Source organism: Delphinapterus leucas, chromosome 16 (genome assembly GCF_059928025.1).
Source record: "Delphinapterus leucas isolate spDelLeu-1000000601 "Yukka" chromosome 16, BTC_Dleu_Yukka2, whole genome shotgun sequence".
In the NCBI taxonomy this organism is placed as follows: Eukaryota; Metazoa; Chordata; class Mammalia; order Artiodactyla; family Monodontidae; genus Delphinapterus; species Delphinapterus leucas.
The window spans coordinates 27,334,042-27,361,719 of record NC_143144.1 but is presented as its reverse complement, the minus strand read 5'-3'; the positions used below and the strand labels follow the sequence as shown (position 1 = coordinate 27,361,719).

The following is a 27,678-nucleotide window of genomic DNA, read 5'->3' as shown; positions in this document are numbered from 1 at the left end:
CCTCGATCCATTATAGAAAAAAAAATTTTTTCTTAAAGTTAGTATCTATTTCACAAATACTTGATTTTAAGTAGTGCTGGTTGATATTATAGGATAAGCTACAGGGCATTTTGTACTTCCAATAATGAAGTTTTTATGAATATGATCATGCTGTTCTCTATCTCTAAAACTACCCTTGGTTTTGGTTATAATGCCCTACAGCAGCAGTGGGGGGTGGGGGAGGGAGCACGGTTCAGGCGGTAACGTGACCGATGGGGAGCAATAGGGAGCAGCAGATGAAGCTTCGCTCATTCGCCCGCCACTCACCTCTTGCTGTGCAGCCTGGTTCCCAACAGGACCGGTACCAATCTGGGGCCCAGGGGTTGGGGACCCTTGGCCTACAGCAGGGTTTCTTAACTTCAGTACTACTGATATTTTGGGCTGGATAATTCTTTGTTGCAGGGGGCTGTCCTGTGCATTGTAGTATGTTTAGAAGCATCCTTGGCCTCTAGCCACTGATGCCAGAATCAATGCTGCCCCCAATCAGTTTTTGACAACCAAAAATGTCTCCAAATATCTACAGGCTGGGGGGGGGGGGTGGCAAAATTACCTCCTCTTGAGACCACTGCCCTCCAGCAATTAGACAATATAATTTTTGCTTACTTAAAAAATACCCGGGACTTCCCCAGTGGTGCAGTGGATAAGAATCCACCTGCCAATGCAGGGGACACAGGTTCGATTCCTGGTCCGGGAAGATCTCACATGCCATGGAGCAACTAAGCCCGTGCACCACAACTACTGAAACCCATGCGCCTAGAGCCCGTGCTCCGCAACAAGAGAAGCCACTGCAAGGAGAAGTCCGTGCACAGCAATGAAGAGTAGCCCCTGCTCGCCACAACTAGAGAAAGCCCCACGCAGCAAGGAAGACCCAATGCAGCCAAAAATAAATAAAATTAAATCTTTAAAAAAAAAAATACCCTTACTTCATAAATACATTTTCCTAATCTAAGAGAGTAAGACACCCTGGAATGTGTGGATATGTTGCCATCATTACTTACAGGAACAGCTTCCTAGTCGCAGAATCATAGAAGTGTCTTAATGATCTAGTTTGATGTTCTCAGTATGGACCACAGCCCAGATCTGTGGCTGTATATTCAAGAATTTAGGAGTTTTCTATAAAACGTTTAAAATTTTCTGCATTTACCACGGATGATCTTTGAAAATTTGGGTCATCTGAATGAATACTTTATAATTAAGTGTTGCCAGGATATTTGTGCCCATATTTGTATTTACCAACACAGGAAATCATCAATTTCCCTCACTATCCTAGGCTAATGAGAAAAGTAGAGAGGCAGGCAATACAGTTGAGTCAGTGAAGGCCAAATGATATCATGATACACTAAATCAAAGATTTATAATAGTTTTAATAAAAACAACATGTCAGGAGAATTAAATTAGCATCTCATACACTGTAGTCTAGGTAGCCCAATGCAAAAGAACCTATAGTGTAGCAAGGAATAACATATTCACATGGGAAGCAGCATTTTAGTTTCAGCAAACCAATATCATTCATCATGCTGATGTTGTTAATACACTGGTTTTGTAGTTTTGTTTGTACTACACTTGTTTTGGTTTTGTAGCTCTACATGGATGTAGCAGAGGGAACTTCTTATTTAGCTTCATGTTTGTCTACACTAAAGCTGAGTACATGATTAAAAACAACAATATAGTTTAAGAGTTTGAATATTCCTTTGAAAGGATCTGCACAATACTCAAATTTGAAAATTGCTGATCTAGTCCACTGTCTTCATTTTACTCAGAAGAAACTATAGTCCAGTGGTATTAGTAACTTGTCCAAAAATCACACACCTAACCACTGGCAAAGAGAGCTATTACAACTATAGGTCATCTCATGCACCAATTGTTATTGTATACCTCAGTGTCCTGTTTAAACAACATAGTTAAGTAAACATAACTGGAAGATTTTTTTCGCGTACCGCATTCTAAATTGAACTTATAAACAGTGAAATAACTCAGTATTAGAGATACAGTATAAACAGACTATAGCAGTACATTATTTTACATGTACTTGCCTACAAAATAAGACTGAGCTATCATTCTATTAAAAACTAAAGAAGAGTATATGGATGTTACTCTTGATCATGAGCCGTCCCAAAATTCAATCCTCCAATCCCACACCTCGTAAGGCTTCTTGGCATTTTAGAGGTTGCTTAAATGTTGCATTTTTTTTTTAACTGTGAAACATTAGAAAAAGTTTTCTAACAATAAGGAATTGTTACATTACCAATAGTATGTTCATGTAACAGAACACCTGAATAAAGATAGTGACCATTTATTAAATGATACTGTATATCAGATTTTGTGTTAAATGCTTCATATGATCTCATTTAATCTTTACAACAATCCTATAATTTATCTCCATTTTACAAATGAGGTTTATTTTCCAACTCATGTGTTAAGTTGAAAAGTCCAGAATCAAAGTCTGATTCTAGATTCTGAACTTAAGCTTTATGAAAAACTGCCACGTATTAAAATTCTCATGTCAGTGTCACATGAAAAGATATTCAATATAATGCTATGTGATAAAAACAGCTTAGAAATAACATATACAGGAAAAGTCAGGAAGGTTCTATACCAAACTGTTAAAAGTGAATATATCACTAGGTCTTATTTTCACACAATTGCATTTTCTAATTTATTTGTAGTGAATAAATATCACTTGCTAAACAACAACAGAGTTTTAAATAATAAAAATCAAACCAGCCAACAGACTTAGCCTGGGCAACCTAGTCATTCAGGGCAGTCTTGGCAACAAGACCTCCATGCTCTAGTTACAAATTATGACTTAGGTTCCAAACAGCTTAAAAATAAAAAATCATCCTTTCCCTGTTTCTTATACTAGATAGTCTCAGTGAGGATTTACCTATAAATAAGCAAAAAAAAAAAGAAGAGAAAAGAAAAAAAGGAAAAAAAAAAAGCATGTCATTTTACAAATTTTCTTCTCAGTGTTGAACATCTTTCATGTGATAATTACTTAATATATGGCAGTTTTCATACAGCTTCCCAATGACACAATTTGAGAATTATGCAGGAAATTTTATAACTGCATTAATTGTTAATCAAAAAAAATTAAATGTTTTCAAAAAAAATACTGTATTTGTGAAACTTATTAGCTAACCATTTAAATGGAACATTCCTTTCATTGTGCTTTTAAAATCCATTTACTTCTGAAAGAAGCCCGTATTTGCTCAAAACAGAAGTCTCAGATAAGCCTGTGATGACAGAACTTATTTGCCTTTAATAGTTGATTTTAAGTCTTGGTTTTGAGGCAACAATGTAAGCAATCATATTAGTAACACAGAACAAAAAGGAAAGCATTAATTTGGTAATGTATAATACTAACCTATGGGATTATTTGTGTGAATTTAATTAAACCTTTCTGCTCTGATCTACTTCTCATTTCACTTTTAGAAACAGAAGAAAGGTGACATCAGATAATCTTAGTGCAGTCTAACTGCTAGGATATAAAACTATGAAGATGCCTAAAACTTTAAAAGTCAGACAAGTTTTTCCTGAAACAAAAATCAAAGTACTCAGAAAATACAAATATTTTATTAGCACTAGACTACCTTTACCACACAGTTACGGTAAGTCAGGTCTTCCTTGTTTTATTAGTTTCTTATTCTTTCTGTAATAAATTACCACAAAATTAGTGTTTTAAAATAACACATTTATTCTCTTACAGTTCTGGAGGTCAGAAATTCGAAATAAGTCTCACTGGGCTAAATAAAGTCAAGGTTTCAGTAAGGCTAGTTTCTTCTAGAGGCTCTGAGACAAGAATGTTTCCTTACCCTTTTCCACTTCTAGAGGCCTCCTCCATTCCTTGGCTCATGACCCCTTCCTCACATCACATCTACCACTAACTTTCGTCTCCTGTTTCCCTATTATAAGGACCCTTGTGATTATATCAGACCCATCTATATAATCCAAAATAACCTTCCCAAAGAGCTTAAGAGTAGCAAAGATTTGTCATTCAGCTGTGTGGTGTGTAACTATATTGCATCAAGTCTCTGGAACTAATGAAACTAAGCATTTCACCTTCTGCTACCTAATGCTTAAAGGCATTTTTCTACTTGATAACAAGTAACAGCAATAAAAGGCAACCTCATTGCTTAATGCTGTTATGAGCTAATCACAGATACCCTAGATCTAAAAAATACTTCAGTGCATTCAACATCCAATAAGGCCCAAGGACAAATGGTTATACATTTTCAGTCTTTTCAACTGTTTAGGCATAATAGAAAACAGTAAATAATATATCCTCTCATGTGTGTGCTGCATGTTCTTCACTAGCTTGTAACATATATAACATATAAAAACCCTATGTAAAAAAATTACTGCAACTTTTGCTATTTTAAGCTATCTTGATATTACTACACTTTTGTATGAGTGTTAAAGACATTATTAGAGCAACATTATGCACCTTACAAATAGATATTCTTTTCTAAATTTGTAAATAAGTTGTAAGGAAATTTAGATACTATCAAGCCACAGTTGCTATTTCAGATGAGAGCAACCAAAAATGTAGGCCTTCCTCTGCACCCAAATCCCAATTGAGGATTATGATATCTGCTAGGAGGGGCAGTCCACCTGCATTTCTCTTACTTCCACCTCTTTGTTGCAGAAGCTCTGTAAGAGACACGAGCAGCTGAGAGGTCTGGTCCTCACTTCTTCCAGCCAGCCCCCACTTGTGGGACAGAAGTTCTACCACAGCAGGCAAGCCAGGAACACGGGGATCCCAACTGCCCTTGCCCCAGCTTGCTCATATGGTTAAAGTTTCTGCAACAGAAGACGCCCAGAAGACCAAGCAGCAGTGTCATTCCAAGAGAAGGGGCCACTAGCTCACTTCCTACTCAAGGCAGTGGCAGAGGTTTAGCCCAGGGGTAAAGGCAGGACAGAAAAAGAGAGAAAGCTCCAAAGTGTTCCCCAAGGGAAATGACTTTATTTGGAACACAGTGTGGGAAAGTTAATAGTGAGGGCACTACAGAAGATAATAGAGATTTTGGTGGTAAGCAATTAAGAGACTGGTAAATCTTTGAGAGTAACAAGCTAGAACAGCTAGAATTTTACTAGGGAGAACCAGGGAAAGAAGCAGCTAAGAAGAGTCCTCCTGAGAAAAAAACCTCAAAGACTGGCTGCAAAATTACACCTGCAATGAGGCCCAATATTAATTGCATCAGCCTGTGGAAGAATTTATGTTACAGGGAGTACTGATAATGAGCTAATTATAATGATAATGAGCAATTAGTGGAAGCTAACAGATGGGTGTGATACCTATAGAGACAGACAGCTAAACAAAGAGAACAGAGAAAGAGACAACCAAAGACAGCCCTGCTAAAACCACCATCATCCTAGGATGATTCTGTGCATGCCAAAGACTGTGACTCCTGATCAGTAGCTATGCACTATAGGGAAAGTAGAATTCACTAAAATGTTCCAGCCAAGCCACTAAACAAATAAACAAGTAAACAACAACATCCAATTTGGTGAATGTGTGGGAATTGGGGGTGGAATCATATCCTCAGTTGCTACAATATCCAGTTTTTACTATATATAAAATAGATATCCAGTTTTTACTATATCCAGTTTTTACTATATATAAAATATCCAGTTTTTACTATATATAAAATAGATAACTAATAAGGACCTACTATATAGCACAGGGAACTCTACTCAATACTCTGTAATGACCTATACGGAAAAAGAATCTAAAAAAGAGTGGATATATGAATATGTATAAATGATTCATTTTGCTGTTCAGCAGAAACTAACACAACACTGTAAATCAACTATACTCCAATAAAAATTAATTTAAAAAAATAAAATAAAATGTCCAGTTTTTGGTAAAAAGTTATGAAACATGCAAAGAAACAGAAAAGTATGGCCCCTACATAAGAAAAAAGAGCAAGCAACAGAAATTGCCTTTGAAAGAGTTCAGATGTTGGACTTAGCAGGCAAAGACTTTAAAACAACTATTATAAATATGTCTAAAGAATTAAAGGAAAAAAATGCTTTAATAAAGGAAGCCCTGATAATTTCTTGTCAAATAGACAATATCATTAAGATATAGAAATTATTTTAAATAATGGAAATTCAGGAGTTGAGAAGTACAATAACCAAGAAGAAAAATGCATTCCAGGGACTGAACGGTAAATATCAATTAGCAGAAAAATCAGCGAACTTGAATATAGATGGATAGACATTGTACAATCTGAAGAACATAGAGAAAAAAAGAAAGAACACATATGAACAGTCTCAGAGAAAAGTGGAAAACCATAAAGCACTGTAACATATACATGGTGAGAAGAGAGAAGAAAACTTTTTTCACAGAAGTAGAGAAAGGAAGAGAAAAAATATTCAAAGAAATAATGGCTAAAAACTTACCAAATTTGATTAAAACAATCTACATTTCCAAGAAGCTCAACAAATTCCAAGTAGGAAAGCACGAAGAGACATCATACATATACAAGACATATCATAGTAAATATCTTGAAAGCAGCAAGAGAAAAACAACTTCTCACTCACAAGGAAATCCCAAAAAGATTACACCAGATTTTTCATCGAAAATAATGAAGGCTAAAAGGTAAAAGGCAGTGTGATGACATATTCAAAGTGCTGAAACCCAAAAAATACGTCAACCAAGAATCTTATATTCAGGGGACTTCCTCGGTGGTCCAGTGGTTGAGACTCTGCGCTTCCACTGCGGGGGGCATGGGTTCAATCCCTTGTTGGGGAACTAATATCCAACATGCCGTTTGCTGCAGCCTCTCCCCCCAAAAATAGAATCTTATATTCAGTAAAACCATAAACCATCTTTCAAAATGAAGACAGATAAAGACATTCCCAGATAAACAAACACTGAAAGAATTCATTGCTGAGAATTCATTGCTAGCAGACCTGCCTTACAAGAAATAGTAAAGGAAACTATTCAGGTTGAAAGCATATGACCCCCAAAGTAATTCAAATCCACTTTAAAAAATCAAAGATATAATATAAATGCACATTTCTTCACCTCTCAACTATTTAAAAAGCAATTATTGAATATATAAAACAATATGTATATAGTTGTATTATTGAGCCTGCAACATTTAGGAATGTAATATATTTGATAATAACAGCATAAGATAAGTAAGAAGAAGCAAAGTTGTATTGGAGTAAGGAAATGACACCAAAAAGTTACTTGAATTCACAGAAAGGAAGATAACAAATGATAAATAATAAGATTTAGTATAAGAAATTCTATAAAAAAAACTTGCTTCCATTCTTCTGTTTCTTTAAAAAGCATAAAATTATAATTACACTATTAGGTTTTTAACATACATAGCTATAATATATATAATAACAATAGCACAGAAGGGGAGGAGGAAATAGAGCTAAATTGGAGTATAAATATATATATATATATATATTTTTTTTTTTTTTTCCAGTACGCGGGCCTCTCACTGTTGTGGCCTCTCCCGTTGTGGAGCACAGGCTCCGGACAAGCAGGCTCAGCGGCCATGGCTCACGGGCCCAGCCGCTCCGCGGCATGTGGGACCTTCCCGGACCGGGGCACGAACCCGCGCCCCCAGCATCGGCAGGCAGACTCTCAACCACTGCGCCACCAGGGAAGCCCCGGAGTATATTTTGATGTTGCACTGGAATTTAGTATAAATCTTAAGTAGATTTTGGCAAGTTATCTGTGGTAAGCCCTGAGCACTAAGAAAATAATTTAAAATAAAATTAGTGAGAATAATCATCAAAGGAATTAAAATGTTACCCTAGAAAATATTCACGTAATGCAAAAGAAAGCAGTAAAGAATAAACAGAAGAATAGGAACATAAGACATCACATGCTGGGCCATAAAACTAGCATCAATAAATTTAAAAGGACTGAAACCATAGAAAGTACATTCTCTGACCATAAAAAATACAGTCAGAAATGAATAATAGAAGGAAATTTGGGAAATTCACAAATTCGTGGAAATTAAAAAAACTTCTAAATAACCAATGGAACAAAGAAGAAATAACAAGGGAAATGAGAAGATACTTTGACATGAATGAAAATGAAGACACAACTAACAAACTTATGGAATGTAGTAGCTAAAGTGGTGCTCAGATGGAAACTCTCAAATCAATAACCTAATCTTCCACCTTAAGACCACACAGTGTATGATTCTATTCAAGAAATGTCCAGAGTAAGTAAATCCATACAGGAAGTATACTACTGGTTACCTAGAAGTGGGAGGACTGAGGGTGAAACGGGTATACGGTTTCTTTTTGAGGTGATGAAAATATTTGAAAACTGATTGTGGTGATGCCTATACAACTCTATGAATATACTAAAAAATAATTATATACTTTAAATGAGTGAATTGTATGGTTTTAAATTATAACTCAATAGGCTGTTAAACACAGTCAAATAAATAAATACAGATAGTACATTACATCAATATCAAGACCTTTTTTTCACATGTTAACATCTGTGAAATCAAAATGCATCTACCTTCAATGGAATCTCTCACAGCAAAGCAACAATTGGACACAGTTGTCATTGCCTGTGCAAGCAAGAACTTAGTTTTCATGTAGTATCTGCAACTCCAACCTCTTTACTTCCTTCAACAAATCACTAAATGTTCATTTTAGAAAGAAATATGGTCCTTCTGTTGAATGGACATTCCACTGACACTAAAATCAAGAAAGTGCCAACCTAGAGATTATCATACTAAGGAAGTTAAGTCAGACAGAGAAAGACAAATACTATATGATACCATTTATATGTAGAATCTAAAAAATGGTACAAATGAACTTATTTACAAAACAGAAACAGGCTCAAAGATATAGAAAACAAACTTTACCAAAGGGGAAGGAGGGAAGGATAAATTAGGAGTATGGGATTAACAGATACACACTACCATATGTTAAATAGGTAAACAACAAGGATTTACTAGCACAGGGATCGATATTCAGTATCCTGTAATAACCTATAATAGAAAAGAATCGAAAAAAAGGGCTACCCTGGTGGCGCAGTGGTTGAGAGTCCACCTGCCGATGCAGGGGACACGGGCTCGTGCCCTGGTCTGGGAAGATCCCACATGGCGCGGAGAGGCTGGGCCCGTGAGCCATGGCCGCTGAGCCTGTGCGTCTGGAGCCTGTGCTCCGCAACGGGAGAGGCCACAACAGTGAGAGGCCCACGTACCGCAAAAAAAAAGAATCAAAAAAAAGATTATGTATATAACTGAATCACTTTGCTGCACACTTGAAATACAATACTGTAAATCAACTATACTTCAATTAAAAAAAAAGAAAAGAAAGTGCCAGCATCAAAAGGTATAGAACATATGTCAGGAGCTTCGAAGAAAACTCCAGAGACAATAGTGGAACATTTTCTAAAAACACAGGATGACACTGTATAGAAAAATATGGATATCCACAACTCTGGGTAAAAAAAAAATGATTCCCAAGACTGGGGCTCTGAATATTAAGAAGTTTTAAGGTTACCTTAAGCAATTTATTTCACTTATGTATTCCTTTTTATGTATGATATGTAATTTTTATATATCTAAATAAAATTTTCAATGAGCATGAAATTTTGCATGATGAAGCATTATGTCATAGTTCAATCATTTTTTAAAATGCTACATAAAATAATGGTGTATTTTACAACTAATGGCATCTTAGAGGCAATTAAATACGGTATATTAGTAACAACAATCAATGTGATTGGACTAAAATTCATCATTTAAGAGGCTAAAATTATCACCTTGCTGAGTTCCTATAATGCACAGAGTTCAATGTTGATTTGCCTAATTCTAATTTACTGGAATTCTAAAATGAATATTAAAGGCTAGATTTATTGAAAGGTTTTTAAATCAAGAAATGAATTACCAGAATCCCGAGTAGAGAAATTCTTCAGAACCTATTATTACTGACTATAAAGCAGATTTTTTTTAAAACCTATTTTTTGGTTTGTTTTTTAAAATTAATTAATTATTTATTTTTGGCTGTGTTGGGTCATTGTTGCTGCACACGGGCTTTCTCTAGCTGTGGCAAGCGGGGGCTACTCTTCATTGTGGTGCGCAGGCTGCTCATTGCGGTGGCTTCTCTTGTTGCAGAGCCCAGGCTCTAGGCGTGCGGGCTTCAGTAGTTGAGGCTCGTGGGCTCTAGAGCGCAGGCTCAGTAGTTGTGGTGCATAGGCTTAGTTGCTCCACGGCATGTGGGATCTTCCTAGACCAGGGATGGAACCCGTGTCCCCTGCACTGGCAGGCGGATTCTAACCACTGTACCACCGGTGAAGTCCCTATAAAGCAGATTTTTAAAGACAACATGTCTATCTTGCAACCTGGGCAAGAGGGGTGAATTTTTATAATACCAAAATGACATCAGAGTCAAGTAGTTTCATTTAAGAGGATTCTAGGATTCCAAAGATAGAATGTATGAAAGATTCTATGGTAATTTTATTTTGAGCAGAAATAAATGCAATTTTAAAAAAGAAAATTATAAGTCATTTTTTTTCTTGTTTTCTTCTCAGGATCAAAAATTGACTACTCTTTATTTCCAATCTTCTTCTTTCCCCTTAGAAAATTTTCACTCTAACAGATAGTACATGTCATTTTAAGAGTCTTAGCATTCTCTATGTTCCCTTAGAGGTTGTTTTTTTAAGTTGATCTGATCATCTAGCATGTGCCTAAATTAAAAGAACCTAACAAGGAGAAGACAAAACAACCAGTACAATCTCTCCCAAAATTAAATAGACTTCTGTCCATTCATACACTTTGTTTTAATTCCTATGACAACTCTGAATTTTAATTTTCATTTTGCAGATAAGAAAACTAAACTTCAGAAACTTGGTGATTTGATCAAAGTCACTTAAAAAGTGGGGGAGGGGGAGAGACTCAGCACAAATCCTAAACGCTTATTTTCATTCTTTATAAATTTATCAGAACTGGGACTTTCCTGGAGGAGCAGTGGTTAAGAATCCGCCTGCCAATGCAGGGGACACAGGTTCGAGCCCTGGTCCAGGAAGATCCCACATGCTGCCAAGCAACTGAGCCCATGTGCCACAGCTACTGAGCTTGCACTCTAGAGCCTGCGAGCCACAACTACTGAGCCTGCGTGCTGCAACTACTGAAGCCCGCACGCCTAGAGCCTGTGCTCCGCAACAAGAAGCCACCACAAATGAGAAGCCTGAGCACCGCAACAAAGAGTAGCCCCCGCTTGCCTGAACTAGAGAAAGCCCACATGCAGCAACGAAGACCCAATGCAGCCAAAAATAAATAAAATAACTTAACTAAAAAAATCAGAACTTAATGTGCTAGAGACAAAAGAGGTAAAAAGAACTGATTTGAAACAAAAATGCACAGACACAGTCAAATCAAAATAGATATTTTCATTCCCTTCATAAAACTTCCAACTGAGCTCCTTTTTCAACAAGCAAAAATTCACACTATCCTATACTAACTCTGGGTCTCTATAACTATGTCTCAGTTTTCTTATCTGTAAATTGCAGGTAATATCTTTCCTAGGAAACCTCAGTGCTGAGAGGACCAGCATAAACAGCAGAAGGAAAACTGTTTTAATTTGGAAACCCCTGAAGTTCTAAACCAACGTAATCCATTAAAATAGTTTTAAAAAACATAAAATAATCCGAATTTCAAAAAAATAATACTTTTTAATACAGAATCTATAACTAATCTGTAATGTCAGAAGCAGGTTAACTGCCGTTCTGTGGCCAGAAACAGAAAGAAATTAAATGCAAAGAGGCACAAGGAACTTCTGGAGCAATGGAAATATTCTATGTGACTGTGGTGGTGGTTACATAGATTTATATGCTTGTCAAAACTCAGTAATTGTACACTTAGGCTTAGTTCATTGCATAGTAAATTATACCTCAAAACAATTGATTTAAAAAGGAACAGAAGCCACAGAATCAAGGCCAGGTGCTTTAGAAGAGTTCCCCCAACCCCCCCCCCAAAGGAACAATCTCTTGAGTAACACTTTCACATCTACTGGTTTTTGCTAAAGTATTTGAAAAATTGGTCCTGATGAACCTAGGGGCAGGACAGGAATAAAGACACAGACATAGAGAATGGACTTGAGGACACATGGACGGGGAAGGGTAAGCCGGGATGAAGTGAGAGAGTAACATTGACATATATAGACTACCAAATGTAAAATAGATAGCTAGTGGGAAGCAGCTGCCTAGCACAGGGAGATCAGCTCAGTGCTTTGTGACCACCTAGAGGGGTGGGATAGGGAGGATGGGAGGGAGACACAAGAGGGAGGAGATATGGGGATATACGATATGTATAGCTGATTCACTTTGTTATAAAGCAGAAACTAACACACCATTGTAAAGCAATTACACTCCAATAAAGATGTTAAAAATAAATAATCATCCAGGATTATCCAGGTGGGCCCAATCTAATCACATGAGTCCTTATAATCAGAACACCATTCCCAGCTACAGAGACCCAAAGAGATGGCAGTGTGAAAAGAACTGGACCCCCATTGCTGCTGGTTTTGAAGATGGAGGAAAGGATTATGAGCCAAAGAACATGGGTGGCTTCTAGAAACTAGAAAAGGCAAGGAAATGAATTCTCCTGTAAAGTGTCCAGAAAGGAACACAGCCCTGCTGACACCCTGATTTTAACCCAGTGAGATCCACATAAGATTTCTGACCTACAGAACTGAAGCTAATAAATTTATGCTCTTTTAAGCCACTAAGTTTACAGTAATTTCTTACTGCAGCAATAAAATCTAATATACTTAGGGGCTTTTTCTATTACTGTCTGTGTCTGCTTGAGGGTGGGAACTCTATCTTACTTTAAATTGTATTCCCAGTAACCTAGCACTGTTCTTGTCTATAGAGATGCTCAGTAGTATTTTAGAACTGATACATGTGCATTATTTAATTACAAAGATCCTACTACTATAATTAAAACATTTTTCTTCAATTCAGAACTGGCAACATGAACTGCTTTCATTCCTCACCAGTCATTTCAGGCACAGAGATCTATTAATACTTGTTTACTTCTTTTGACTTGTCTCCTTTTATTAACAGGTAAGTACTCACTCACTATGACACAGTCTTCTCATGGAACTTAAGGTATGTAGCTTTTTTTATCCATGTTCCTGTCCTACCACCTATATCAATATTTTTAAAATCATATATATTGTCATTAGGAACATATTTTTAGTTCTATCTATCCCAATATCCATTAAGAACTACAGTTAACCCTTAAACAACATGAGTTTGAACTGCACAGGTCCACTTACACGTGGAATTTTTTCAGTAGTAAATACTACAGTACTACCCTATCCAAGATTAGTTGAATCCGAGGATGCAGAACCACAGATAAAAAGGAACTGCGTACATGGAAGGCTAACTAACTACTAAGTTATACGGTGATTTTCCACTGCATAGAGGATCAGCGGCCCTAACCCCAACTTGTTCAAGAGTCAACTGTATTTTATTTATCCACAGTGTTTTTAATTTAGGTATCCTGAGTATCTAACAAAATAAATTAGTACTGGAAGTTCATCTCCTGAATCAAGGTTTTAGAAATATTCAGAAGGTACTAAGTACCATTTTATAACCCTCTAAAATTGATGTTATTTTCCCATCTTCAGAGGCATGGTCAATACCGTAGTTCACAATGAGATCAGCTAACATTTCTGAGGCCATAATATGTGCCCACCTTGTGGTAATTGTTTCACAAGCATTCTTTTATTAAAAATTTTTATTTATTTTTTGGCTGCATCGGGTCTTAGTTGTGACACGCGGGATCTTTCGTTGTGGCATGCGGGCTCTTCGTTGCAGTACGCAGGCTTCTCTCTAGCTGTGGCACGCAGGCTCATTAGCTGTGCCATGTGGGCTCAGTTGCCAGGTGGCATGTGGGATCTTAGTTCCCTGACCAGGGATCGAACCGATACCCACTGCATTGCAAGACGGATTCTTAACCACTGGACCCCCAGGGAAGTCCGAAGCATTCTTAATCTTCACAATGACCCTTTGAATGTGATTCTATTACCCCCAATGGGTTGGGGGTGGGAGCTCAGAGGTATTAAGTATCTTGCCCAAGATTAATTATACAGCTCAAAAGTCGTGGAGTTGGGAATTCAAATCCAAAGTCAATTAAAGAGTAAAAAGAAGTGAACTTTTCAGATCAATACCTATATAGCTCATTCTACTAATCAAAAATGGAATTTGGGAAAAGTCAACCTTCACACTTGACAAAGAGTTTTCAGAGTGACAGGTACCCATGAAGGTATGGCAGTGGTTATCATAAAATACCAAAAAGTACCATCATTTGAAAGTGAGAAAAGGTATCTAGCCATAACTTCATCTTCTTTGTACCTTAGAATCTGTTTTCTAGGATGAAGACAGGTCAGTACATCATATGTCACTACTATCCATCTTTCTTATCAACTGTTACTTCCATTCTTTGAGAGACAAAAAGTAGAAAGATTCTAAATTTCAGGCTCATTTTATGGTTTAAGATTGGTTCCATATGCAACTCATTTTGTTCAACATCTTCTGATATTTCTCATGACTAATGGTTAGCACTTACACAGGCTTAAAAATGGAGTGCAAAACGTGAGCAATATTGATCTTCACTTCTCTAATTAGCTCTGCGATCGTAAGTCACTTCACTAAGTTTCTGGTCTTTGCACCCTGCCTGGCATTCTACTGAGTGCAGTACAGTAGTAGAAACACAGAAGGAATTAGAGTGTAATTTAAAAGCTTCAGAGGGACTCTGAATCTCATTCCTATCACTTAACTAACTATACAACCTTGGGTAAGTCTTAGTTGCCTTATCTGTAAAATAGGGACAAAAATATCTACCACCTACAGTTCTTCTGAGGGTTAAATTATTAAATACATTTTTTAAAATGCACCTAAAACAATGTCTGGTGCTAAGTAAGTACTCATTAAATATTCCTTTCTTTCTCTTTTAAAATATATTTTATTGAAGGATAGTTGATTTACAATGTTGTGTTAGTAGTATTCCTTTCTCTTAAAGTGTGACTTTTAAGTGTTAAAACCAGGTTTTTCAGCGAGCCATTTCTTGAATGAAGATTTAAAAGTTTTGTAGGATTTAAAGATAATGTAATGTCAGGGGTATCTTAATCTACATGGGCTGCCATAATAAAAATACCACAGACTGGGTGGCTTAAACAAAAGGCTTATTTTTCACAGTTCTGGAGGCTAGAAGTCCCAGATAAAGGTCTGACGGGGTTGGTTTCTGGTGGTAACTTTCTTCCTGTAGACAGCCATCCTCATGCTGTGAGTTCTAGCGTTCCTTCCACTTCTTATAAGGGTGCCAGCCCTGCTGGATTGAGGCCCGACCCTTATGACTTCATTTAATTTTTATCGCCTCCCCACAGGCCCTGACTCCAAATACAGTCACATTAGAGGTCAGAGCTCCAACGTACGAATTTTGGGAGGACACAAACATTCAGTCCATAACAAAGAGTATTACTGTATTTTTGTACTGAGGGGCTTTTATTTTAAAGCAAATTTTACAGACCTCATTCAAACCTCATGCAAAGTTTCTGCAATGAATAGAAATACTATTATCCTACATGCAGACTCGAGGAACAGACATGGAAAGGTTAAGGAATGTAACATTAACAATACAACTGAATAGAGGCAGAATTACAAATAGAATTTGAGCCTTTTAACTTTGAAGCTCATCCTATTAAATAACATTGCATTTTTCAAACTTCTAGTTCTAAAAGTTTTATCATTGTCCTCTCTCACATTACTTCTAAAATCTGTCTTAAAATTCTTTCAACAGAAATTTTAAGTAATATTAAAGAAACAGAAGAGTTGAAAAAAATGAAGTTCTCAAAGCCAAGGAAATAGATTAAACAGAGCCACGAAAATCAGTTTAATTAGCCTTATGGTTTTGTGATTTCTTCTTTTAGAGAAAGCCAAAAAACTGGCACATTCAGCAAAGTCATTGGCTTCTTTCTTGACCAACACTCATCAAGGATGCTAATCCACCCACGGGCAAGTTGGAGTTAGATAATTATTTCCAGAAGCTAAAAGTTGCCTATTCATGCTTGCAGAAAACAGGAATGTATTACTTTAATAACTATATTTCACTTCCTCTGAGTGGCAGAGATTTTATAAACCATCTCTTTGAGAATCAAATAATAGACCATACCTTTGGTCATGATACAGCATAAAGGTTACTTCAAAGAACATTCTCATGGGGTGGGGGTATGCACTTCTTTAGTAGGGAAAAACACTGGCTTATATGTGATCGGTATCACTCCTCACACTACTTTGGCTATGCATTAAGTTCCTTCCCTCTTTTTAGAGATTTTTTAAAAACCCATAAAATGAGGTGATGTGATTACAATTTTTATGGCTTTTTAAAAATACTTTTACCCTTTAGCATTGACATGCAGGCTGGCACCTCCTAGAAAAAGTGAGAAGCTTCCTCTTCAAAAATAGCAATTTTTACAGGGCTTTCTGTGCTTCTGGGGAGCAGGGGAAAGAGTAATAGAGTTGAATCATATTGTACTTCTCTCTACCTAACCAAATTAAAAATTCTTTCTTTTTTTTTCCTGAAATGATGTTTGTACTCTGTGCAATAATGTTGTACCTCCCTGAGTTTCTTCAGATGGAAGGGGTGGTGGTGGTAGTAGTGACTTTTTTTGTTCTAACATCTTTATTGGAGTATAATTGATTTACAATGGTGTGATAGTTTCGGCTGTATAAAAAAGTGAATAAGCTATACATATACATATATCCCCATATCTCCTCCCTCTTGCGTCTCCCCCCCACCCTCCCTATCCAGCCCCTCTAGGTGGTCACAAAGAACACAGCTGATCTCCCTGTGCCATGCAGCTGCTTCCCACTAGCTATCTATTTTACACTTGGTAGTGTATATATATCAATGCTACACTCTCACTTCGTCCCAGCTTACCCTTCCCCCTTCCCGTGTCCTCAAGTCCATTCCCTACGTCTGCATCTTTATTCCTGTCCTGCCCCTAGGTTCTTCAGAACACTTTTTTTCTTTTTGATTCCATATATATGTGTTAGAATATGGTATTTGTTTTTCTCTTTCTGACTTACTTCACTCTGTATGACAGACTCTATCTAGGTCCATCCACCTCACTACAAATAACTCAATTTCGTTTCTTTTTATGGCTAATATTCCATTGTATATGTGTGCCATAACTTCTTTATCCATTCCTCTGTCAATGGACACTTAGGCTGCTTCCATGTCCTGGCTACTGTAAATAGAGCTGCAGTGAACATTGTGGTACATGACTCTTTTTGAATTGTGGTTTTCTCAGGGTATATGCCCAGTGTGGGATTGCTGAGTCGCATGGTAGTTCTATTTTTAGTTCTTTGAGGAACCTCCATACTGTTCTCCATAGTGGCTGTATCAATTTACATTACCACCAACAGTGAAAGAGGATTCCCTTATCTCCACACCCTCTCCAGTATTTATTGTTTGTAGATTTTTTGATGATGACCATTCTGACTGGTGTGAGGTGATACCTCATTATAGTTTTGATTTGGATTTCTCTGATCATTAGTGATATTGAGCATCCTTTCATGTGTTTGCTGGCAATCTGAATATCTTCTTTGGAGAAATGTCTTTTTAGGTCTTCTGCCCATTTTGGGATTGGGTTGTTTGTTTTTTTGATATTGAGCTGCATGAGCTACTTGTATATTTTGGAGATGAATCCTTTCTCAGTTGCTTCATTTGCAAATATTTTCCCCCATTCTGAATGTTGTCTTTTCGTCTTGTTTATGGTTTCCTTTGCTGTGCAAAAGCTTTGAAGTTTCATTAGGTCCCATTTGTTCATTTTTGTTTGTATTTCCATTTCTCTAGGAGGTTGGTCAAAAAGGATCTAGCTGTGATTTATGTCATAGAGTGTTCTGCTTATGTTTTCCTCTAAGGGTTTTATAGTGTCTGGCCTTACATTTATGTTTTTAATCCATTTTGAGTTTATTTTTGTGTATGGTGTTAGGGAGTGTTCTAATTTCATTCTTTTACATGTAGCTGTCCAGTTTTCCCAGCACCACTTATTGAAGCGGCTGTCTTTTCTCCATTGTATATTCTTGCCTCCTTTGTCAAAGATAAGGTGATCATATGTGCATGGGTTTATCTCTGGGCTTTCTATCTTGTTCCACTGATCTATATTTCTGTTCTTGTGCCAGTACCATACTATCTTGATTAGTGTAGCTTTGTAATATAGCCTGAAGTCAGGGAGCCTGATTCTTCCAGTTCTGTTGTTCTTTCTCAAGATTGCTTTGGCCATTCGGGGTCTTTTGTGTTTCCGTACAAATTGTGAAATTTTTTTGTTCTAGTTCTGTGAAAAATCCTATTGGTAGTTTGACAGAGATTGCATTGGATCTTTAGATTGCTTTGGGTAGTATAGTCATTTTCACAATGTTGATTCTTCCAATCCAAGAACATGATATATCTCTCCATCTCTTTGTATCATCTTTAACTTCTTTCATCAGTGTCTTATAGTTTTCTGCATACAGGTCTTTTGTCTCCTTAGGTAGGTTTATTCCTAGGTATTTTACTCTTTTTGTTGCAACAGCAAATGGGAGTGTTTCCTTAATTTCTCTTTCAGATTGTTCCTCATTAGTGTATAGGAATGCAAGAGATTTCTGTGCATTGATTTTGTATCTTGCTACTTTACCAAATTTATTGATTAGCTCTAGTAGTTTTCTGGTAGCATCTGTAGGATTCTCTACATATAGTATCATGTCATCTGCAAACAGTGACAGATTTACTTCTGCTTGTCTGATTTGTATTCATTTCTTTTTCTTCTCTGATTGCTGTGGCTAAAACTTCCAAAACTATGTTGAATAATAGTGGTGAGAGTGGGCAACCTTGTCTTGTTCCTGACCTTAGTGGAAATGGTTTCAGTTTTTCACCACTGAGAATGACCCTGGCTGTAGTTTGTCATATACGACCTTTACTATGTTGAGGTAAGTTCCCTCTATGCCTACTTTCTGGAGGGTTTTTATCATAAACGGATGTTGAATTCTGTCAAAAGCTTTTTCCGCATCTACTGAGATGATCATAGGCTTTTCCCCTTCAGTTTGTTAATATGGTGTATCACATTGATTGATTTGCATATATTGAAGAATGCTTGCAATCCTGGGATAAACCCCACTTGATCATGGTGTATGATCCCTTCAATGTGCTGTTGGATTCTGTTTGCTAGTATTTTGTTGAGGATTTTGGCATTTACATTCATCAGTAATATTGGCCTGTAGTTTTCTTTTTTTGTGACATCTTTGTGTGGTTTTGGTACCAGGGTGATGGTGGCCTCGTAGAATGAGTTTGGGAGTGTTCCTCCCTCTGCTATATTTTGGAAGAGTTTGAGAAAGATAGGTGTTAGCTCTTCTCTAAATGTTTGATAGAATTCACCTGTGAAGCTATCTGGTCCTGGGCTTTTGTTTGTTGGAAGATTTTTAATCACAGTTTCAATTTTAGGGCTTGTGATTGGTCTGTTTATATTTTCTATATCTTCCTGGTTCAGTCTCAGAAGGCGGTGCTCTTCTAAGAATTTGTCCATTTCTTCCAGGTTGCCTATTTTATTGACATGTAGTTTCTTGTAGTAAACTCTCATGAACCTTTGTATTTCTGCAGTGTCAGTTGTTACTTCTTTTTCATTTCTAATTCTATTGATTTGAGTCTTCTCCCTTTTTTTCTTGATGAGTCTGGCTAATGGTTTATCAATTTTGTTTATCTTCTCAAAGAACCAGATTTTAGTTTTATTGATCTTTGCTATCGTTTCCTTCATTTCTTTTTCATTTATTTCTGACCTGATCTTTATGATTTCTTTCCTTCTGCTAACTTTGGGGGTTTTTCGTTCTTCTTTCTCTAATTGCTTTAGGTGTAAGGTTAGGTTACTTGAGACGTTTCTTGTTTCTTGAGGAAGGGTTGTATTGCTATAAACTTCCCTCTTAAAACTGCCTTTGCTGCATTTGTTTGTAGGTATTTTTTGATTTCTTCAGTGATCTCTTGGTTATTTAGTAGTGTATTGTTTAGCTTGCATGTGTTTGTATTTTTTACAGATTTTTTCCTGTAATTGATATCTAGTCTCATAGCGTTGTTGTCAAAAAAGATACTTGATACGATTTCAATTTTCTTAAAATACCAAGGCTTGTTTGTGACCCAAGATATGATCTATCCTGGAGAATGTTCCTTGAGCACTTGAGAAAAATGTGTATTCTGTTGTTTTTGGATGGAATGTCCTATAAATATCAATTAAGTCCATCTTGTTTAATGTGTCATTTAAAGCTTGTGTTTCCTTATCTATTTTCCCCTTTTATGGTTGTTAGCATTTGCCCCATGTATTGAGGTGCTCTTATGTTGGGTGCATAAATATTTATAATTGTTATATCTTCTTCTTAGATTGATCCGTTGATCATTATGTAGTGTCCTTCTTTGTCTCTTGTAATAGTCTTTATTTTAAAGTCTATTTTGTCTGATATGAGAATTGCTCTGCCAGTTTTCTTTTGATTTCCATTTGCATGGCATATCTTTTTCCATGCCCTCACCTTCAGTCTGTATGTGTCCCTAGGTCTAAAGTGGGTCTCTTGTAGACAGCATATATATGGGTCTTGTTTTTGTATCCATTCAGCCAGTCTGTGTCTTTTGGTTGGAGCACTTAATCCATTTACATTTAAGGTAATTATCGATAAGTGTGTTCCTATTACCATTTCCTTAATTGTTTGGGTTTTTTTATTGTAGGTCTTTTCCTTCTCTTGTGTTTCCTGCCTAGAGAAGTTCCTTTAGCATTTGTTGTAAAGCTGGTTTGGTGGTGCTGAATTCTCTTAGCTTTTGCTTGCCTGTAAAGGTTTTAATTTCTCTGTCGAATCTGAATGACATCCTTGCTGGTAGAGTAAGCTTGGTTGTAGGTTTTTCCCTTTCATCACTTTAATTATGTCTGCCACTCCCTTCTGGCTTGCAGAGTTTCTGCTGTAAGATCAGCTGTTAACCTTATGGAGATTCCCTTGTATGTTATTTGTTGTTTTTTCCTTGCTGCTTTTAATATGTTTTCTTTGTATTTAATTTTTGATAGTTTGATTAATATGTGTCTTGGCGTGTTTCTACTTGGCTTTATCCTGTATGGGACTCTGCACTTCCTGGACTTGACTATTTCCTTTCCAATATTAGGGAAGTTTTCCACTATAATCTCTTCAAATATTTTCTCAGTCCCTTTTTTTTCTCTTCTTCTTCTGGAATCCCTATAATTTGAATGTTGGTGCATTTAACGTTGTCCCAGAGGTCTCTGAGACTGTTCTCAATTCTTTTCATTCTTTTTTCTTTATTGTGCTCTGTGGTAGCTATTTCCACTATTTTATCTCCCAGGTCAGTTATCCGTTCTTCTGCCTCAGTTTTTCTGCTATTGATTCCTTCTAGAGAATTTTTCATTTCATTTTTTGTGTTGTTCATCATTGTTTGTTTGCTCTTTAGTTCTTCTAGGTCCTTGTTAAACGTTTCTTGTATTTTCTCCATTCTATTTCCAAGATTTGGGATCATCTTTACTATCATTATTCTGAATTCTTTTTCAGGTAGGCTGCCTATTTCCTCTTCATTTGTTTGGTCTAGTGGGTTTTTACCTTGCCCCTTCATCTGCTGTGTATTTCTCTGTCTTCTCATTTTGCTTAATTTACTGTGTTTGGCATCTCCTTTTTGCAGGCTGCAGGTTTGTAGTTCCCATTGTTTTTGGTGTCTGCCCCTAGTGGGTAAGGTTGGGTCAGTGGGTTGTGTAGGCTTCCTGGTGGAGGGGACTGGTGCCTGTGTTCTGGTGGATGAGGCTGGATCTTGTCTTTCTGGTGGGCAGGACCACATCCAGTGGTGTGTTTTGGGGTGTCTGTGAACTTATTATGATTTTAGGTTGCCTCTCTGCTAATGGGTGGGTTTGTGTTCCTGTCTTGCTAGTTGTTTGGCACTGGGTGTCCAGCACTGTAGCTTGCTGGTCTTTGAGTGGAGCTAGGTCTTAGCATTGAGACGGAGATCTCTGGGAGAGCTTTCACCGTTTGATATTACATGGAGCCAGGAGGTCTCTGGTGGACCAATGTCCTGAACTCAGCTCTCCCACCTCAGAGGCACAGGTCTGACACCCTGCCAGAGCACCAAGACCCTGTCAGCCACTCGGCTCAGAAGAAAAGGGAGAAGAAAAAGAAAGAAAGAAAGAAAAATATAAAATAAAGTTATTTTTAAAAATGAAAGAAAATATTATTAAAAATAAAGAAAATTTTTAAGTAATAAAAAAAAACAAAAGAAAGAAGAGAGCAACCAAACCAAAAAACAAATCTACCAATGATAACAACTGCTAAAAAACTATACGAAGAAAAAAAAAGGACAGACAGAACCCTAGGACAAATGGTAAAAGCAAAGCTATATAGAAAGAATCACACAAAGAAGCATATACATACACACTCAAAAAAAGACAAAAAGGAAAAAACATATTTATATATATATAAAAAGGAAGAGAGCAACCACATCAATAAACAATCTACCAATGATAATAAGCTCTAAATACTAAACTAAAATAAACATAAAACCAGAAACAAATTAGATGCAGAAAGCAAACACCAAGTCCACAGTTGCTCCCAAAGTCCACTGCCTCAATTTTGGGATGATTCATTATCTATTCAGGTTCCACAGATGCAGGTACATCAAGTTGATTTTGGAGATTTAATCCACTGCTGCTGAGGCTGCTGGGAGAAATTTCCCTTTCTCTTCTTTGTTCGCACACCTCCTGGGGTTCAGCTTTGGATTGAGCCCCGCCTCTGTGTGTAGGTCGCCTGAGGGCGTCTGTTCCTGCCCAGACAGGACGGGGTTAAAGGAGCAGCTGATTGGGGGGCTCTGGCTCACTCAGGCCGGGGAGAGGCAGGGGTACCGAGCATGGGGTGAGCCTGCGGCCGCAGAGGCCATCATGACGTTGCAATAGCCTAAGGCGCGCCGTGTGTTCTCTCAGGGGAAATTGTCCCTGGATCACGGGACCCTGGCAGTGGCAGGCTGCGCAGGCTCCCGGGAGGGGAAGTGTGGATAGTGACCTGTGCTTGCACACAGGCTTCTTGGTGGCTGCAGCAGCAGCCTTAGTGTCTCATGCCCATCTCTGGTGTCTGCACTGATAGCCACAGCTCACAGCCATCTCTGGAGCTCGTTTAGGCGGTGCTCTGATTCCCCTCTCCTCGTGCACCCTGAAACAATGGTCCCTTGCCTCTTAGGCAGTTCCAGACTTTTTCCTGGACTCCCTCCCGGGTAGCTGTGGCACACTAGCCCCCTTCAGGCTGTGTTCACGCAGCCAACCCCAGTCCTCTCCCTGGTATCTGACCTCCGAAGCCCGAGCCTCAGCTCCCAGCTCCCATGCACCCCGGCAGGTGAGCAGACAAGCCTCTCGGGCTGGTGAGTGCCTGTTGGCACCGATCCTCTGTGTGGGAATCTCTCCACTTTGCCCTCTGCACCCCTGTTGCTGTGCTCTCCTCCATGGCTCTGAAGCTGCCCCTCCCCGCCCACCCCGTCTCTGCCAGTGAAGGGGCTTCCTAGTGTGTGGACACTTTTCCTCCTTCACAGCTTCCTCCCAGAGGTGCAGGTCCCATCCCTATTCTTTTGTCTGTTTTTCTCTTCTTTTGCCCTACCCAGGTACATGGGGAGTTTCTTGCCTTTTGGGAAGTCTGAGGTCTCCTGCCAGCATTCAGTAGGTGTTCTGTAGGAGTTGTTCCATATGTAGATGAATTTTTGATGTATTTGTGGGGAGGAAAGTGATCTCCAAATCTTACTCCTCCACCATCTTGAAGGTCCCTCCTAGTAGTGACTTCTTGTTGCTAATCTCTAGATTATTTCACCATCTCTTATTTGGTTCTCAGCTCCGTCATTACCTGTGTTACAATTTTCCTGCATAAAATTCCTTGTGTTGTAAATACCTGAGAATCGCTGAGATGGTTTGTCTTCCTAGTGAGATTTTGACTGATAAAACCACTTACTGGCAATTTGTATCATTTATTGCTTTTTGAAATGTTAATTAGCTTTTTCACATACTCTGTGCTTTAATACTGAATGTAATTCCTCAGTAAAAATCCTAAGCTTGGGGCTTCCCTGGTGGCGCAGTGGTTGAGAGTCTGCCTGCCGATGCAGGGAACACAGGTTCGTGCCCTGGTCCGGGAAGATCCCACATGCTGTGAAGCGGCTGGGCCCGTGAGCCATGGCCACTGAGCCTGCGCGTCCGGAGCCTGTGCTCTGCAACGGGAGAGGCCACAACAGTGAGACGCCCGCGTACCGAAAAAAAAAAAATCTTAAGCTTGAATTTATGGATTCTGAGATCAAAATTTCTCAGGACACATGCTGAAATAAGGATGGAGAGTGGAGAGGGGAGAAAAGGCAGACGGCGAAGGTCAGCAAACAAAATGGATGGCAAAACCTTCTCAGGTATTATGCTGGGTATGCCAAAGTAATGTCAACCAGGGAGTCTCTATGGTTGAGCTACTCTTTGAATACAGCAAAAGTACCATTAAAAACAGGTAAGGGGGACTTCCCTGGCAGTCCAGTGGTTAAGACTCCGTGCTTCCAATACAGGGGGTGCAGGTTCAACCCCTGATAAGCGAACTAGGCTCTCACATGCCACACGGCACTGCCAAAAAACAAAACCAAAAACAACCAAACAAAAAACAAACAGCTAGGGCTTCCCTAGTGGTGCAGTGGTTGAGAGTCCGCCTGCCGATGCAGGGGACACGGGTTCGTGCCCCAGTCCGGGAAGATCCCACATGCCACGGAGCAGCTGGGCCTGTGAGTCATGGCCGCTGAGCCTGCGCATCCAGAGCCTGTGCTCCGCAACGGGAGAGGCCACAACAGTGAGAGGCCCGCGTACCGCCAAAAAAAAAAAAAAAAAAAAAAAACAGCTAAGTATACCGACAATGAATACAGCAAATGATGATAATGCTATTATAACCTCTAAAAACCTCCACTGAATTATGAAGTTTCTTCAGAAAGGCTCCCCAAACTGGCTAATGATCCAAAAGAAATTTTTTATGTATGAGTAATTGTTAGTGGCTATAACCTAGAGCAATCTACTAAAACTGCAATTTTTAAAGCACAACATAGCACAGACATTATTTATTCCAGAAAAAAATGAATGGAGAATACTATATGGCTATGCAAACCTCTTTTAGGAATTGGGCTAGTATCCCTAAAGCAAGTACTTTGACACAATCTTTGAAAACTCCTGTTTGGCATGGAAAAGTCGCAAGAGACCATATGTATTTTTGTTTTGTTTTTGGGGTTTTTTTGGCCACGCCACGCAGCATGCAGGATCTTAGTTCCCTGACCAGGGATCGAACCCATGCCCCCTGCAGTGGAAGCACAGAGTCCTAACCACTGGACCGCCAGGGAATTCCCCCAAGAGACCATATTTAGATGATCATTGATGTTTCAGCAAATCAAACTGCTTTTACTTATAGACACAAACTCATAATGATGTAATACTAATAACAATAACAACAAAATATAAACTAACACTTAAATAGTACTTATTATATTTATGTGTCAGGCATTGTTCTAAGTACTTTATATATTTAACTCATACAGTAATTCTCACAACTCATTGGGATGGGAACTATTGTTCCCCACTCCACCTCTAAAATTATAGACAAAGCTTAAAGATATAAAGTAAATTTCCCAAGTTCACATAGTAAGTAACAGCTAGAATCTGATCCCAGGTAGTCAGAGTCCAGAGTCCGTGCTCTTAACCATTATACTATATTTCTTCCCTAACACGGTCAAGGTCATACAGCTAAGCAGGTGGTGAAGCCAGGAATTCAGTATAAGTCACACTTTGTTATGAGACATGTGGGTTATAACTCTTTAGCTCTTCCCTGCTAAACCCTCAGAAGTCTTTACCATCACACCAACAAACAATGCCTGTGAATCTGGGCAATGGGCATAGCATAGTATGGGAACTCCAGTGTCATTTGTAAGTCAGCCAACCTGCATGGTATACAACAGAAAGAGTAAAGTGTTTATGGTCAGAAAAACTGGTTTGAAGGTAACTTTGCAATTAATTGGCAGTATGCTATTAAACAGACTACAGGCTCTGGAGTCAGATAGACACGTTAGGTTGGCCAAAAATTTCGTTCCATAACATTTAACGGAAAAACCCGAACGAACTATTTGGCCAACCCAATAGATTGAAATCCTGGCTTTGAGACCACTGTGTAGGGTGATAAAGTTTATGCATAGAACAAAGGCACCTGATCAAGAAAGCAAAATGGGGATGAAATTCTGCCCATGTTCAGTGCACCAAGCCATCCACCTTTGAAGGGAAGCTCCATTTTCTAGAAGAGGTGGCACCTAACCCAGGCCCTAAGCTGCTGACTAGACTACTGTGGCAGCCCAGAAGAAGTTTCAGTTATTTTACTGGTTCACCACAGGGGGTGCCTTTTTCTATTTGAAAAGTGTCTCATAGGGCTTCCCTGGTGGCGCAGTGGTTGAGAGTCCGCCTGCCGATGCAGGAGACGCGGGTTCGTGCCCCGGTTCGGGAAGGTCCCACATGCCGCGGAGCGGCTGGGCCCGTGAGCCATGGCCGCTGAGCCTGCGCGTCCGGAGCCTGTGTTCCGCAACGGGAGAGGCCGCAACAGTGAGAGGCCCGCGTACCGCAAAAAAACAAACAAACAAACAAAAAGTGTCTCATAAGCTAGTGGTGACTTCCTACTCCAGTACTTACTACTAGTTAGGTAATCTGGGGCAAGTTACTTAACCACTCTAAACCTCAGTTTCCTTTTGTGGAAAGTGTTTGAAAATAGTACTTCCCTCATAGTGAGGTTTTGAGGATTACATAAAATGATGCAAGTAAAGTGTGTAGTACAGTGCCAGGCACTGAATAAGTGGTCAATAAATTGTAACCAATAAATTATAACAACCATGTGTAGTATCACACCTCTCTTGAGCCTCAGAGTCCTCATCTGTTAAAATGAATACCATCTACTTCGTAAGCCATTTCCATGAATGTTGAATTGTGACAATAAGAAAGCATTTTATAAACTACTTCATGTTTACTTATAATTTTTATCTAAAGCATTAGCAAATACAGAAATTTCTTGGTACCTAGTGCTTAGTAAATGCACGATGAACGTTAAACAATATTGTTGCTGTTAGAATTGACAATTTATTTAACAGTTTTACACCATATATTCATGTTTGGCGTATTACTTTTTTTAGGGAGAATAATCATGCTCATGGGTCATTTTAAATTGTGAGAGGAAAATTAACTCATTAGAGAGCTCTGTAAACAATACAAATTTAAGGGGTCTAAGACTAAGTGGTATCCAGTCCAAAAAAAAAACCCACAAATCCTACAATCTATCAGGTTTGAGATAATTTCTTAAAAAAAAAGGAAAAATCATCTCAAGGAACACTAAACCTTCTTGCTTAATATTAGAACCTCTCAATAGGAAAGACTGTGTTTTATATCCACGTGACACACATAAATCACCAGATTTACACATAGTGGCAAAGCTGCAGTTTCTCTGAACTTGGAAACAGTGTTCCTTAGAAACTGCCTGTTGATTCATTTCAACTTCAAAATAGATATTTGATCCTGGTCCCTTAAGAAAAGAGCTCCTTCCACCCCTATGGCAAT

General features: G+C 38.3%; 1 protein-coding gene and 1 pseudogene across 3 annotated transcripts in view; both read right to left on the bottom strand.

Moving 5' to 3' along the window:
• The window catches only part of MCU (mitochondrial calcium uniporter), a 212,592-nt gene that overhangs the window by 126,907 nt on the left and 58,007 nt on the right, over positions 1-27,678 (bottom strand). The gene's annotated exons all lie outside the window — the stretch shown is intronic.
• Positions 1-27,678, bottom strand: part of LOC111183501 (ATP-dependent RNA helicase DDX50-like) — a 95,134-nt pseudogene that overhangs the window by 9,647 nt on the left and 57,809 nt on the right.